This window comes from Sitodiplosis mosellana, unplaced genomic scaffold (assembly GCF_009176505.1).
Source record: "Sitodiplosis mosellana isolate CC-2019 unplaced genomic scaffold, AAFC_SMos_1.0 Smas_scaffold_30, whole genome shotgun sequence".
NCBI lineage: Eukaryota > Metazoa > Arthropoda > Insecta > Diptera > Cecidomyiidae > Sitodiplosis > Sitodiplosis mosellana.
In genome coordinates, this window is record NW_022595272.1 from 2,222,106 (window position 1) to 2,239,646 (window position 17,541).

A 17,541-nucleotide genomic window follows, 5' to 3' on the forward strand; every position below is an offset into this window, starting at 1 on the left:
TTTGCACAACTCCATCCTCACTGTCATAAATTAAGTAATTTAAGAACAAAACATCAATTCGTTCGTTTGCAAGCTAAAATGTTCCGAAAGAGCCCAAATTGCACACATAGAGACACAGGAATTTAACCCACAATAAATAATGAATAGAATTTTGATTTTTTTTTTCCAGTGAAAAAGAAACAAAATGAAAAAAAAAAAACCAGCGCAATGACAACCATCATATATGGTCTGAATTTTACTGTTTCCGAACTGCATGCAACATTCAATGGGAGTAAACGCAGGAGAATGGCCAAACAGCAAAAAAAAGTGACGAATTTTCAAAAGAGAGAATAGAGAGAAAAAAAAGTGTCCAGCAAAGATACCAAACAAATCTACGCATCTCACCCCATAAACAACTCAATCATTTCTCGGAAGCCAGCACTGATTAGAGCAATAATATTTGGCAAAAGGAAAATCTGCCTGAAACAGAGTACCAAAACAAGGATAGGAGAAATGCAGTGAAACACGTTTATGACCTAATTGCTCCATTGACGGCAAATACGCATATTTAACAAATGTGAGCCGGGTCAACGCAAAGGCAACGCATATGTGATTTTTGACATAGAACGTTAAGGTGTGTGTGTGTGTGTGTGTGTGTGTGTGCGAGTGCGTGCGTGCGTACATGTGTGAAATGGCAGGAGTAAAAAATGTGTGCCAACACAAACCATGTGACCAAAATACGTTTATAACTAGCTGTTTATGGTTTTGTACAGCTACAACCACGTTGTATTGAAGAGGACAACATCCGAATTCTTGCTTGAAATCACAGTCAACTCCGAAAACTAATTTTTTTTTTGCAACAATTTACGAAAACCAAAACAAAGTGCAACTTTTACGCATTTTTAGCTTCTTTCCAAGGTCCGGGTTAAAAAGTTAAATTTTTGGCTCGAATAAAATTGAAATTTCATTGTTTCAATGCAACAAATTTGTTAATCATTTTGGTTGATGTGAGTGTTAACCAATCTCACGTTACTTATAAGTGATGGCGCCCAATGAAAAAAAAAATTTCTCAGGCTGGTTGATCGAAAGGTAAATTAAATAAAGGAAAAAAAGAGAATAAACAAAATAAATTCCGTTGCGAAGAAAGAAGAGCTGTTAAATTATGCCACTAACTGGTTAATTATTAGTGCTAACAACGCATTCATCTGCTCTCCCGATGATCTCAGGCAAATAGTCAGAGCGGAGAAAATGTCACAAATTCAAAATAAGAAGAAAAAAAAGCATAAACAAAAGAATCAACAGAAAATTAAACACAAGAAATATTTTCTTCAATTCGAAATGGAAGTGACAAGTGAGAAAGAAGTGACATCAATGTGTCATTTTCAGTTCGGCGTTGTTGTTTTTTTCTTCCGCTGTGGCTACGCAGCCAATGGCACTTATGCATGAAATGTATGTGTGCTGTCTCCCGTTGCATTGGCACTCTGTGGCTTGGCATAGTGTGGTGTGCTGTGTACCGCACAGGTGAACTGCGTTTGGCTGCAGTGTTTATTCAATTTTTCACATTTATATGCACATATTTACTCTTTTATCCATCATATCGTTCGGTCTTTGTTCTTCGGTTTGTGCTTTTGTTTCGGCCTTTGTTTGCCATATTAGTATCTCGAGTCTAGAAAATGAAGTGCGCGCGATAAAAAAAAAAACCAAACCAAAAGACCATCGACAGGTTTCGTTCCCAAACCAAAACCAAATGAAATGAAGATATTTTTCCGATGCACAATTTTGTGTAGTATTTTTTTCCCTTCTTTCATCATTATTATATTACGGTAACGGTTTACGGGTTTGTTTGGCATATATCGTTGAAGTTGACGCGGAACACCAATGACGATGTTGATTTAACTATTTAGATGGTTTTTGTCATGTATCACTTTCGTATTTTGTCGTTTTTATTGTCATACGAAGCGCTTAAATCAATATTTTGTTAAAACCGCATTGTTGTTTGATCTCGTCGTGGGCTTTCCAAAGTCTAAACGACACCGTCACCATCACCATCACCGTCGTCGTCATCGACAATTAAATTGTCCACTACTTCATGCACACTCACAAAACATCATCATTTTTGCTTCACTTACACTCAAGCACTCGTGCTGATTAATGGCTTCAACGCCTGTTTTTTTTATTTCTGTTCTGTTTTGACAAAGTGAGCCAAGAATTCATCACTTCTATATGCTGAAAAGTGGCGAAAAGAACCGGATTGTGCTCACAACGGACGATTCATGTGTGACACTCATTGCACAGAAAATGAATTAAAACTCCGTTAAAATGCAAGAATGTTTGTGGTGTAATTTAACAAAAGATTTAAGGAAGGGCTGAACAAAGCAACTTCTTCTTAGCCAGATACATTTTGGAATTTTCGCTCATAAAAATCAAATGAAAATCCAATCGATTTCAGCAGTGCTTTTCAATCCGGTGCCGGTATTATTAACGGTAGCTGTGCGAAGTATGCCAAATTGCAATCACTCAATTTTCAGCCGATAGAGTGTTTCTAAATCGACGCTGGCATTTTGTACAAGAAAAAAAAAACCATTTGTTCTTAATTCGGATTGGCATACAAAATACAAAGCAAAAATAAACAACAACAACAACAACAACCGGCAAAATCATAAATGCATTTGTCCGTTGTAATTTGTACATAACCACAACTGTAATCAATGCTTCGAATAGACTCGAAAAAGCATTAGTAATAAAAATCGAATGAAAATAAAATAAAAAATCGGTGTTTACCTGTTGCTTTATTGGCTTATAAGTATATTTTGGTCTCGGTGCAAACAGCAAATATCACGAACGAAAAATGCTTGACGTCGATGTCTATGCAAAACTAAAACCCAATCGAATGCCATAAACGATGAAATTCTTTTTCACTTTTTACTGTCAAGCCAGTCGGTTGTCTGGTTGCGTTTTTGTGCCAGCCGTCGGATGAACACGCTTCGAAGAAATATCATCATCATTCGCGCGATTTCATTTCGTATTCCGTAAAACCATAAAAACACACAAACACACACACACAATTCAGCAACGGGCAACAACTCACAACTACAAAAGCGGACCCATCACAAATAATTATAGTAATGAATTGTTACACTCCGTTAGGTTTGTGTTTGCATTTGCGCAGGTTTGAAATGGAAATGATAAGCTCGGAGCGAAGTGTTTTTTTTTCTCTTCTCTTCAGCGGATTCGTGGCCGCCGTTGGTTTATGTACATGCTGTTGGAAGCGCGTAAAGTGTTAGACCGAAAGCAACAGCAACAGAAACAGCAACAGTGGCAGAAGCGGTGGCAGGAGAAACCGCCGTGGCAATGGGGTAAAGCACGGGAACGTGCAAAATTACTTTGGCTCAACTTTGAAAAGTGCTTTAATGCAAAATGCTCCTATAATTCTTAACAATTACTGGTTATTTACTTTTGCCATGCATAAATTATTTTTTATTGGCTCATCGTGCGGAATGAAAGTTGACGCACTCTGCAAGACTGAAAACAGAAAGAAAAAAACGAAACATTGCTTTATATGCAAAGTGACCACATGTCAAACACCAAACATTTATCGACGGTGTTTTGTGTCTTTTGGCTTTCGGCTTGAGAAAAACAAACAACGACACTGTCTCATTCAAGAAGACGACAAAAAAAAAACAACACATTTTTGTTGGAATGCTCCCTCCTAATAGAAAACTAATAGGTCTTATTTGATGTTCATTAATATTTTAACACCAACGACAATATGAGCTCACGCAACATCGATAACAGTAAACAACTGTGATGTTAGTTTTTCAGTACGGTTTGCCGCATCCAATGTCAATGAACCGAATCAGTGCGGAAATCATTTCGCTACCTAATTTCCATTATTATCATTATTTTGAGCGAGCGTAAAACTAAGTCGCGGTTTGATGTTATCCAAAATGGACAAGACAATTGACTGTTTCGCGTTATTTATGGCAGTTGCATCTATCGTGATCCAAAGGCTCGACCGCTTTAACTGATACCACGCGATAATAAAATATTTTCAGTGAAATTGACCATTTGCCAGGCGCGGATACGTTTTTTTTTTCTGTGTTCGTTTGTCAAAGTAACGACGAATATTAAATGGGATTAAAAAGTATGAATAATGTGATGTGTGAAGTTTTGTTTTTTTTTTTTTGGTTTTCTGTCGTTTTCCAAATGTGCGTATCAACACGGCTAAGTGACGAATGTGGCGGCAAATGACACACAAAGCCCGTTTTTATGAGTTCAAAACAAAAATCATCTTAAGACTCTATTTTTGTATCCTCCGTGTCATTTTTTTTTTTTCGTTTTGTTGTGTGTTCTCTTGATTTGTTGTGTTGTTGTTTCGGTGCCGAGCACGTCCTTTGGGGATTTGGTAGAAACCTCATAACGAACAAAATTCCGATTCGTAATCTCACTGACAACAATATTAAATTTTATTTGAATGATGTACGTTCAACCATCGCTTGTCGCGTCTCAAATGCATTTAACCATTCTCTCTCTCTCTCTCTCTCACTCTCACTCGGATCAGTGACCAACTCTCCTCGATGAAACGTGAATGATCGACACTGACTCATTCAAAATACACATTTTGTGATGCTTTGGACTGTATTTTATAGCTGCATTTTAATCTTAAGAAGTGTTGCATTGGAAGGCTTTAAACACATTTGGATGACTTTGAACACATCATTGCAAATGAGAAAAATCGACATTTTTAGCGTGAATTTCTGCAAATTCGAGTAAAATATTTACTTTAATATTTGACGATAATATTGCAATAAAGTTACTTCTAATTGGTTGAACCACATCATATTTGATCACCGATGACTATTTAATTGATAAAATAGCTAACATTTACGTTGCATTCAATATTAATTTTTCATTGTCATGGTCTCTGTATTCGTGATTGAGTTTTTTTTGTTATCATAAAATCGCTGCGACTAGTTCATAATTTAACATTTTCCCCGTTTCAATTGTTGTTTTGATGTTCATGGTGAAAAATCGACACAAATCACATCACTTCGACTCAATAACTCAAATATATTGAAGAAAATGAACACAAAACGATTAGAAAAGATTGATTTTTTACAGTTTTTTTTTTTCGGGCATCAGTTTGGTGGCTTTAATGTTTGCCGTTGATGTAGATATTCAATCAATTAAATGCATATTTTATTGTTTGAAGAGTGAGTTCGTGAAACGAGAGGAGAGAAAGACACAGAGGGTGAGAGAAAGAGAGGCACAGATGTAGTTGAATTATGAAAGCAGAGATCAGTAGTAGGATATATTGGTACAGACGGTGATTGGCATCACAAGCAAAACGAATTGAGGGCGATAGCATCAACGGAGATGATACGCGCGCACTGACTGAGTGCATGCACAATATGAAGATAGACACGTTGGAATTCTGTTTTAAGCTTGTCTGTTGCATTCAACTAAACAATGGGAATAACATATCGATCATTCATAATTTTTGAGACGGTCTGCATGCAGCAAACGAAAGTGTAGAATTAAAAGCGCTTACCGAACAAGTTGAATAAAGAGAAAAAGTAACAAGAACACCGAAAATACCTCCTGAATCGAGAGAAGCCGGAATGATCAACGAAACAACAAATAACGAGACTGCATTAAATTTTCATTATTACTAGTTGGAAAATGATAAATTCAGCCTCAACTCTATTCGATGTGTGACAAAGGAGTGTCATCGGCCGAAGGGTATCTGTGCACTTTTTCATCATTTGACCATTTATATGTTTTGTTTCGGGTGGATTTTTTTCCTCCTTTCTTTTTCATTCGCATCGGAAAATTAACCGAAATCTATTTATTATAAAAACGTCCAATGTTTGTAACAAAAAGTGAAACAAATGTCGATACCGGCACCAGAATCACAAGAAAAATGGTCTCTTAAGTAGATTTTCGAAGGCAAAACTTGAAGAAGAACAACAACGGAAAGAAAATGCCGCGTATAAAAATGCAGTGTAAGCAAAATATATATATATATCGACTGGTTCGCTCTGCACTGAATAAAAAAAAAATGGATTGGATGCAGAAAGTAAGTGTGTGTGTGTGTCTGTTTTTTCTGTTGTGTTTTTGAATTTATTTCGATTATCACACAATATGGATTGGCTCTTTAGAACAATGGTTTAGACACGCTGTCGCCAATAAGATCACACAACCACCATCGGTGGTAATCCAGGCCATTGTTCAAATTATCAAACATTTTACGCACTTTTTTGTGATACATACAGGAAAAAAAAATACTCAACAAAAATAAAAAAATAAATATGTTTGAACGAGAACAAAAGACCATTCTGAAGAGGTAGAAAAGGAGAGAGAATGTACAGCAAAGCCGAAGATTTGCAATGTAACGATAGCGATTGAATGCTCAAGAGACAATCCAATGGAACACAATAAATGAGTCCATTCGTTTGGACACCTTGTGCACACAACAAGCGCTCATTCGCTCTCTCTCTCTCTCTCTCTCGGCCGCAGAAGGCACGGAGCTAAAAATATAAAAAAGAAGAAGAAGTGAGCTTCAGTAATCGGCATCATCACACGGATGGGCAATGCATACAAGAAAGTAGAGAGAAAAAAAAACAACAGTCACACACAACGCCTTGAACAATGAATAAGTGTTCATTTGAGCACATTTTCGCCATTGAATCTGATGATTGTTGCCTTTTGTCCTTACAAAAAGGTGCAAAACATTGTGATAATTTCGGACGACGATCCAACAACCATGTAATACACAAGCATAAGCATGAGTGCACCAATCAAGCCAACGAGCGTCTGGAGCATTGAAATCCGATTTGCGCATGAAATGGCAGCGGAACACAACTGAACACGTTTTTCCCTTTAGTTAGCTTTTGATGTTGCCATAAATATGTTTTTTTTTTCTGCACCAGTCAAATACGTACCGTTCAGACTGTGAACCATTGTTCCAAGTCAAAAGGCGACGCACAGAGAGTGCGAGAATAATACCATACAATAAAACACCTCGAAATCAAAAGACTTCGACAGTGACTGGATAAATTGCATTTTATTTTTTCGCTCTGGCCAAACTTGCAACACTTCATGTTGCAGCGAGAATGAAACGATGGAATTTATCAATGAAAATTTCGACTTGATTTTTTTTCTTCTTCACTTCTGTATGACCTTAATGAACTTCGAGAAATATATAACATAAATAAATAGACATTGAAAGAAACAAAATCTGAAATAAAAGGAATCTATCGCGCCAGTGTCAGCTTCAAGTTTCAAACGATTTACGCACATTTAACGACACACACACACACACAGATTTTTCATCTCTTCAACCGAAGCGAGAAACCGAAACCGACAATACATCTCTTCAGAATTCGTGGAAGGATCAAATGAAGAATTCGAAACGTGAATGCATTCGATATTCATTCAAATATGCTGCAAGTGACGCCATCGACAAACAAACAATAAAAAGATACTGACCAGAAATCGTAGTTTGGACAGCAAACAGTATCCATTCAACAACAAAAAATGTGTACAGGTTTCCGACACCGAAAGCATATTCAAATCCCATGAATGAATTCCACCCAAAAAAAAAGGATTGTAGCCATTCCAAAATGTACTCATTAGACAAAGAATTGGTAATGATCATGTATAGGAGACAAGGGAGTGAGAGGCAAATGTGGAAAAGTTCGTGCCCTGATGGCATCGACAGCAAAACACAAATAAATATGCATGGAAATCAAGGCACGAACCGAAGAAGAAGCACGGCAAAACACGCGTGCACTCAGCACAAATCCTTTTTGTTTTTATCAGCAATCGTACGCCACAAGACAACCACCAAAAAATGCCCGTTTCGTTTGTTTGTTTGTTATTCATGTCTTATTGGTTTTTTCGTTTAGCATTGACCCGAACTGAGTCATTTCGTTTGCATTTTCCAAACACACAAATCGACATCATTGTGTGTTTTTTTCTCTTCTTCGCTTCGCTTTGCTGCCAAACCACCGCTTTTCCTTCAGCTAATTCTTTTCGTGTTGGATTTGGTGAAAAGGACACGCTCAATCGATTTAAAAACATTCGTTAACATAACAATAATCTGAATGACTGTGATAAAATCACACATTCTTGTGTATTTGCTTTTGCGCTCTTTTCGTCGCTCTCTCTCTCTCCCTCTCTCTCTCTCTCTCTCTCTCTCTCTCACCGTGTATGCTTCGATAATTTACGATTTTCCGCATGAGACAGATTAGAATGGTGCGAATAAGAGCGGCAGAATCGTAAGCATTGCCTGCCAGGAGTGAATTTTACCAAAAAAAAAAAAAATATAAATGTGGAATCGTGTCCGTCACAATGCACCCAAACAAACAGAGGGCCAAAGAAGAGAAATGATACGAAAAATGTATCGCGCTTAGTTTGGCTTTTTATTATCTGCATATACTTCTTGTTCGCCGACACACGGGCCTTTTTTTGTTGGCTGAATCGACGGAAGACCCTTTTGTGCGAATGTTAACAAGATTTTGGCAAAACGTTTACATGCGAACACATTTCTTGATCGCCTTGCGCATAACCTCCTTTTTTCTTTCTCCTGTGCGCCCGCGTGTGCGCACTCGCACATACACCGTTTTTTTTATTTGCACTCCGATTCGGTTAGCGATTTATTTTTATTTCATTATTATATTGTCTTCGACTGATCGCCCCGTTTTTGTGCATCCAAACGCTTTTTTTGTTCTCTCTCTCTCTCTCTCTCTCTCTCTCTCTCGTCTCTAAAATGGGGCCAGACACTTAATTTATATATTACTTAATTTATGACGAACCTTTTTTTGCGCGGCATTTCATTTCAAGTTGCAAGGTATATAAATCGCTTGATTGGGATTTTTAGAGCAACATGAGACGTGTTTGATGTGATGCGCCTTATTCTTTAAATTCGCTAACGTTGTGGTTTTATTTTTCGTTTCGCGTTTGGCAATAGAGTGCGTACTCGTTTTGCATTGTTAATTTTACCCGTTTAAATAAATAAACAAACCATTGGTTGGTTTCTTTTCTTCGTCTTGGTTTCGTCTCTTTTTCGTTGATTGACACTGTCTTGTGGCACACAGTTCTGTATCCCGAAATACTAGAGCAATAGCCCATTTGAATTTGTAGACGATCGATATCAACTCATAAAAAATGTGATTTAAATAAATGCTATGATTAAGAATATCTTCATATGCACGACGACCAATTCTGGAAATTCATAAAGAAAAAAAAAAACACAATTGACTCAGAAAAAAAAAACGATCACCGTCGAGAGATTCGAGCAAAGAGACGAAGGAAAAACGAAGGGCATAAAATATGAACCATGTTCGTTCAATGCATAATTTTTATACGTTTACCTTCCATCAACTGCATCCTTATCACGGGTACATATCGTCATCATTTATCACTCGATGCTCAGCTCAAACAAGAAGCCCACTGCCATGCATTGCACTGCACTGTGTGCTACACTAGCACCAGGCGCAGGCAGATGCAAGAGACGAGATCTTCGAGAATAACGCTAAACCAATGCATAAAATAAAAATAAATTGTATTTGAAAGAAATCACGTCCGTCGCATAAAACAGTCAACAAATTATTATTATTACTTGGCATCTCAACATTATTGTTTATTGCGCGCGCCCAGCAATATTACGGGGACCAGAGAGGAAGCAGTACATCTTGCACCCATCACAATATGTGTGTGTTTGTATAAAATTACGAGTGGACAATACGTGATCGGACCGGAATGCAGATGAAAAAGGATTGATTCGTTGATTTCGTTCATTCAATTAGAGGAGAGCGACAATTTCTATTTGTTTATCGCAGCTTCCAATTAATATGGTTTTTTTTGGTTTGGTGTCAACCGAAAATTGTCAACATATATTTCAATAAACTTTCACATTAATTTTTCGAAGCACGAACGAAATTCATCCCAAAATATTTTCGGTTTTTTATTTTATGAATTTATGGGAAATATTTAAACAAAAAACAAAGGAATTTATATAAATTCCATAACTACCTATTGAATAGGATCAAAAGCGATGACGATGCTCTGGTGTAGATCACAGAGGGAAGTGTGTGAAAGCCATCCGAAAAAAAATTGAATGGAGCACACGCGGTTTATTATTGAATCGGCCGGAAACCAGATAAATTCCAAACCATAACAGAATATTCAATACGAAAATATACCGAGCAAATTTTTCAAAGGAGATGAAACAACGAACAAGGAAGAAAGAGAAAGAGAAGCAAAATAAAAAAAAAAGCAGATTCAACAAAGATAGCGCCAGCGCCTTAGAACATAATATCGTACGAACGAAGTGAGTGGAAAAGCCACCGTATACAATGCGAAAAAGAAGAAATATTCAATTTGGAGCCGGAGTGTGTGAGTGTTGCTGATTGTTTTTTGTTGGTTAAACATCAATTGTCTAGTTAAAAGAATCAGATTACCGCATTTTTTCGCTTTCTTCATTTCCCAATTTTCCATGAGCCATTGTAATTTTGTAGCCAGAGCCAACCACTCCAATTTACGGCCGCATTTTTTGCTTTTGATGTTTAATTTCGTTCGTTCGTCGGTGTGACAAGGAGCAAGGATAACAAAGGCCAACAACAATTCAATGGCAATGTGCAGAAAGCGCGAATGATACCATGCAAAGCATTCAGGAATGCCAATCATCTATTTCGAATCGGTAACGAACGGCTCCAGTAATTTTGATGCCAAAAAAAGGCATCCATTGATAAATGATTAAAACGTGAAAAGAACAACGAGAGTTATGCTTGAAAAGGTTGAAACATTTGAAACGAAACTGAAACGTGTATGCAAAGAAGAGGCAAGTGACGCAGACGAGGACGATCCAGTGTGTGCATGTCAACAGTGATGTCGTTGCCCATCTTAAATCCTGCAAATCTAGACGAGAAAGAAGAAGCGACACAAATCAGTTCACATAAAATTATTGAATCGTGTTAAGACACCGACGTAAGAGCGTTAAAATGTGCGCGCGTATCCATAAACCGTTGGCAATCAGCATGGCCCCACTGGCCGTCTCATCCTCGACTGGTTGCTGTGTAGTGTATGTGTGTGCCAAGAAAAAAGAAACTAAACACTGCATGTACAGCAGCTACTTAGCAAAGCGTCAGCAAGATGATGATTTTTATGGTGCGCTCGAAATAAAGTTTTCAACACATCGTGATAAGATACGGTGTAGTGGTGCTTACAGCGTTTTGCATGTGCAAGGAACAGACCAATTTAGAAAACGAACATCAGCAACAGCAACAACAACAACAAAACGAAGAGGAATTGAGCCAAAGCAGCGATCGATGACCACCCATAAAATTCGATACGATTCACACTTAGACATCGACATTCTCGCTCTCGTTCTCGTTATGTCGAGAGTGATTCTGCGTTGTGTTCAGTTCTATGGTTGTGCGCGCAGGCAACAAGCAGCACATAGGCTGTTCAAATTGAAGGTGAACACCTTACAGCCACTCACTGCCGACTCACCGCTTCCAAAACCTCTTGAACAAACGATCTCACCGGTTGTGTTCTACATAAACGTCGTAAGTCAATTGAATTTGAAATGAATAGCCCGAGCAAGGTCTGCTGAGGACTGAGATGATGACACTTACACAAATATACTCACGGCGAAAAAAAGGGAGCGAACAACTGAAGCAGAATCCTCACTAATTAAAGTGTTATATGCATCTTTGGAAGTGTTTTGCGTATGTTCTTCTTGTTTTCTCCTTTTTGCTCTCCACATCACTCGCTGCTCACTTATCACTTTGCCGATTCATTCTCTCGGTGGTACCTCTGATTTCCACACAGTCGAACCGACTTTTCGGTTTTTTTCCCTGTTAAGTGAAAGAGACGTGCGAACCGAACAAAACCCTTATCATGTAACTATCTTGTTGCATTCTTGTTTTACATCCGTTCAAATATGTACAGATCGCTGGTCGTCGTCGCCGTTTTTTCATCTGTGTTTCGTTGTGTGGTGCTGCCGTTGTTGCTGCTAAAGAGCTTCGAAGCGATTATAAATGTGTAGCGCGTTCATGTTCACTGCGAAATGCTTTATCGAAAGCGCGTCATTCACGTGTGTCTGTGTGTGTGTGTCTTTTATTATTTTTTCGTCTACGTCTCCTCTTCATCGCTTTGGTACCTTCTCATGTTCGCTCTTCACTTTTGTTTTTATCTGCTGGTTCAATATGCGACGCTTTGTGTTATATTGTTTTCATTTGTGTTATTGTTGCTTACTTATTTTCTCAATGATTTCAGCATTTTTTTATTCTTAGTCAGATTTTGCTTTGATTATTTATTTTTGTTCATGCACCGCTTCCAATATATCTCCGGTATGTATTGTGTGAGTGCGTCAACCAAAGGCGTTACATCCAGTCCTTTTTTTTGTGCTTCGGAGTTTTTATTTTTGCTCAGCGAATGTGAGAGTGAAAACGAGTGAAACAATAGCCAAACAGCAAATGTTTATACATGGCATTAGTTTTGAGAGAAAGAAAAACAGAACAAATAAGAGCGATTAAGAATGAAACAAAAGGAGGAAGCAAAGAGTATGATTTGCTAGTTTTTTTTTCTGTGTTGTTGTTGTTTTTTTTCACTTCTTTATTCTCTCGAAATGGAATAGAAAAAACTGTTTTAAACGCCAGTAAACAATTTCACATAAACGGTCATTAAATCATTATCCGGTAACCTCACACACATAAATATGAAGCGTTTAGCTTAATCAGCACAGACGTGTCAAGTTTTCTTCAAACTGCCGATTCTAGTGCATTAAAGTGCGTTTATGGTTTGATGGTGTTGGGAGATTTCACACCCAAAATTGAAGGCGAGAAAAACACACTTACAGCACACATGGCTCCAACAAACATGCACACACACACTCCATAAACATTTATTGTTTGAACCACAAGTTTCGGTAATTTAGCAAATCATGTGATTGTGTGTTATGCGATCACCACATTTCAAATGGTTCACATTTCAACGAATGAGGGTTGCTACCTGTCGATGTTTGTTTAATCAATCGACCATCAAGCTTGAGAAAAACGGCTCTCTCTCTCTCTCTCCGTCTCTAATCCATGTGAAGCAACGCACCAAAATGATGATACACTAAACTGTGGGAAATATTGTGTGTGTTAATCTCATGGAATTCGGTTGAAAAGCGCCGACATTCTTACTCACACTTGAGCTTCCTCTCAGTTGGTTCACACAGAAATCAATCGATTCCATTCAATGTATTTCGAATTTGCGACAATTGAGGAATTTCGGAAACTGGGTTTTAATTTGAAATTTTTTAAAACATCCTCTCGGAAATAGCTTCATCAAAACCACGTTTTTTTTGGCTCTTTCCTATATACATTTCTTAATTCTATTTGCATTATTTCCGTAAATTATATCTCAATTAAATTAAATGTGTATCGATATTTATCCATTATCATCTAAACGGTATTCAAATCCATTTGCAAATCCAGAAGAATTCGCATAAAGCAGAAATGAAACTGATTTTAAATGAATCCCATTCATTAAATGACCTGCAACAAAAGATAAAAAAAAAACGCGCAAAATTGTTTGCCAAATTTATTTTTATTATTTCATTTTGATTCTGTTTTTGTAAATTGTTCTACCTACCTTCATTTCGCCGATGTGGGGAAAGTCCGATTCTAATTGGGTGATTGGTTTATTGGCCGCACGGACTTGTTGGTGCGACAATAACGATCGTAACGGCCACGTTATCATTCGGCAATGCACCACACAAAGCGTTTGCGTGCGCGTGCGCACACGTTCTCGCGCAACGAACTTCGATCGTGTTTCACTTTCGTCATTCATTAGTATGCACACCGGCGACCGATCGAATGTGGGATCGCCAAAAGACGGTGAGAAAGAAAAAAATCACCACATAATATGCATTTGGAACATTATTAAATGATATAAAATGTGAACAAAAGCGATTCGAAGTGGAATGATCATCGTTTTATGATGCGAATGATGTTCGCGCAAACGACCCGATCCAAATACACACCGGTGAGAATGTTGCATACAAATGCGTACACTAATTTCGTTCCAAAAAGGCACAGGCAAAACACAAGAATGAAGAGAAGAAACAGAAAAAAGACACGGCAGCCGGAGGAACACGGGAGAGGGATCTCTCTGTCTGGTTGTCGGTGCCATAATTTATAATATATTATAAACAAACACACACACTCCGCGCACCAAAATACATTCGGTTAATCTGGCACGATAATAATTTTGATGGCTTATGAATGCTAATTTAATTTTATTTGTGAGGTCTTTTGATGTTGTCTTGTGTGTGTGTGTGTGCATCTATTTGTTGGGACGATCGTTTTCGTAACCGCATTCAACACATACGTGAGAGAGCGAGATGGAAAGGGAATGAGATGAAGAAAAATTACCGAAATGACAGACATAATGAAATGGAGTTGAAATGCGGTAAATATATGTTCGATGCGCGTGAGGAACGAAAAAAAAAGTCAAATAAAATATTAAATGAATGAAGCAAAGTGATCGGCGATGGATCAGGAACCGACCAAGCTGACCAACTAGCCAAAAAACGGCTCATAAACCGCAATATATCTTATTTTGGTCATGGCAAAAAGGATTGGAATGCTTAACAATATTTTTCGGTTGTTGAATGAAATGCCGCCTTCAACAAATGAATCACATCAAATTATTACTCCCAAGCTTTCTCATTCGATTGTGAGCCAGAAAAAAGTTTCCGGTGTGCAAATATTTTAATTCTGATTGTACACACACCGATCATCCCGAATTTCTACAAAAAAAAAATTATCGTTTTATTGATTGGTCCAGATTATGCGCACATTTTTTTTCTTTTGGTTTGTCGTTTTCTCTTGCACTCATTCCAATGGGAACCAAAAGTTATGAATTCACACAGTACCAAAGCTTCACAGGATATATCCTGCTGTGGATGAGATTTCGGTTGATCGATTCATAACATTGCGCACAACACACAAGAACCCAATGGAAAATAAGCGATAAAAATATGTTCTTTTTTACAAGCCACTTTCAATTTTTATCTCGTCTTCGATGGATGTCGAGATGATTATCGCATGAATGGCTACGTGACTTAACCCTCTCCATGATAAATGCATCCACGCACACACACACACACACCGAATATCCCATTTCAGAAATTCAACGAGACTTTCATTCATATTTGAAATGCAACATTCTCGATGTCAAAAAATTCACGTTTCTCTATTAATTTTGAAACGTGAATGAGACGACGAAGACCACGATTAAAGCTGGCATTCACACACACACAAATTTAGTTCAATTTTAATTTTCTCTTTCTTTGCATCGTTCACTTTTAGTTTACAAATTGATTTGCTCTCGGAGTGAATGTGTTCAGATCAAAGTTCATTGCATCTAAAATTACATATATTTCACTTAATTGAAACAACACAAAAACAAAATAATGAATTGAATGAAGTGAAATTGCTGAAATTCGATACGCAGATCGATATTTTGCTGTTCGAATTTCAGTAAATTGACTAATTATGTTGTCAATGGAACTTCAAATTAACGATAATCCACATAGACAGATTGATGTTGCAAAAAGTCTATGAATGAAATGAAAACTCGTTGCACTGACCTAGAAAATATGCTTAAGCTGGGTCTGAATTTGCGCTGTGTGATTTACTTCCTTGACGACGGTCGGCGTGGATTAGTCTTCGGTTTTAAATTCTTTTTTTTTTTTTTCTGATCGACAACCAACCAAAATGGAACTTGTTCGACACACAAAAAAACGAGCATGTATTTTTAATCAGTATCAACGATGAATGATCACATTAATTCATTTGTTATCCTAAATTGCTGTCTAAACGTATCGCTGATCAACGACAATATTATTAGTGTTGATCAATAATAACAGGTACCAAACGCACAGCTCGAACTGAATCCCTTGTGGTGTCGTCTTCCCAGTTGGCTGACGAAAACAAATGATTTTTGAATTTATTTGCGGCGCTCTCTATCAACTTCATTTGAATGATCACCGATTTTGTTGTTGTTGTCGTTGTTCGATGCCTGATGATTTAGTATGATAACGAAAAAACACAAAATTAATGATCATGCGAATGCGGCTCCATTTGATTAATAATTTTGTATGTCTGAATCGATATTTTTATAGCAAATTAATAGCCATATGCAGTTCGATCGCTCTGGTTGGTATTTTTGATAAAAGTTCAACGGTTCTCTCCCTCTCTCTCTCATTTATTTATTTTCATTCATTTAAATGGCAATGAAATTCTTTTCGGTTTGAAAATCAAGTCTTTGTTCGTTCTATTTATTTTTATATTTTTCAAAAATTATACAATTAAAATACTCATCAAGTTTCCTTGGTTTGAAACCCAATATGTAGCTGCAGCTGCATCGAAACAGCTTCTCCATTCGTCTAGATATACACGTGCGCCAATTATGCTCGATTTATTATTTCCATTCAAGTTCAATTGTTGAACTTCAGGTGCAGATCAGCTTACACGCAGAAATGTTTCATTCTCTATCATTGTTCTAGTTATTCTATCTCTCCTAATGATTTTGTTATACAAATCTGGCGAAAAGCGATGATTTGTGGTATGCAGTATTTCCGGTGCTAATCAAACAAACTTTATTGAATGTTTGATTCGGTACTAGGAATTGTTGACCATAAAAATGGGAGATGATCAATGCCGGGATTTGTGAATCGCATTTTGGTTTTTCTCCTCTAACCAGATATTCTCGATCGGTAACATTCTTTCCAGTGAACGATCGTGTGAGGTGATCAAATCGTTAGAAAATTGGCTTTTTTTATTTACCGACAAAGTGGCCGTTTCCAGTGTAATCTGCATGAGGATTCATCGAATTCGTAAAAAGGCCCTATTAAAAGCGATGAGAGAGAGAGAGAGAGAGAAAAGGAAAAATTATTTATGAAAGTACAAAGAAATGCGCAAAAGTTCCGAAATAAATGAAAACAAAAACGAAGTGTACAAAAATGAAAAATTGAATGGAAAATGCCCTGCTGATACTGTTTTTGTTCGTATCGATGGAAATGGTCACATGTTTATGTGTTCATTATTGATATGTTTGTTGGTTATAAGTACAACTATTTTTATGTCTACTTTGTCTTTTTCTCGAAGTGCCAAAGAAAGGTGATCCGTAATAGATACAAAAGACACCAAGACATTTCTCATTTGTTTTTTAACTATTTTTTTTTTCTCCAGATGGAAAATAAAGTAGAACTACAATGAGACCGCCATCGATGATAGTAATCTTTTTTGTCACCTTTTGTTATGTTTGGCAAAGACGAAATGAACAAACAATATTTCATTTCGGTTGATGATTCAGCGTTGATATTTGACTGGCACAACATACAAACTGCACCAAGCAATGATGGAAATTCCCAGATTTTACTTGCTAAACTACTAAATTATACTACGATAAACATTATTTTATCAGGACGAAGAAACCAAAGTTTCGATAAGAACAGGTGGAAAAGTATCTCTTATCTAATCATATTTCATTATTTACGAT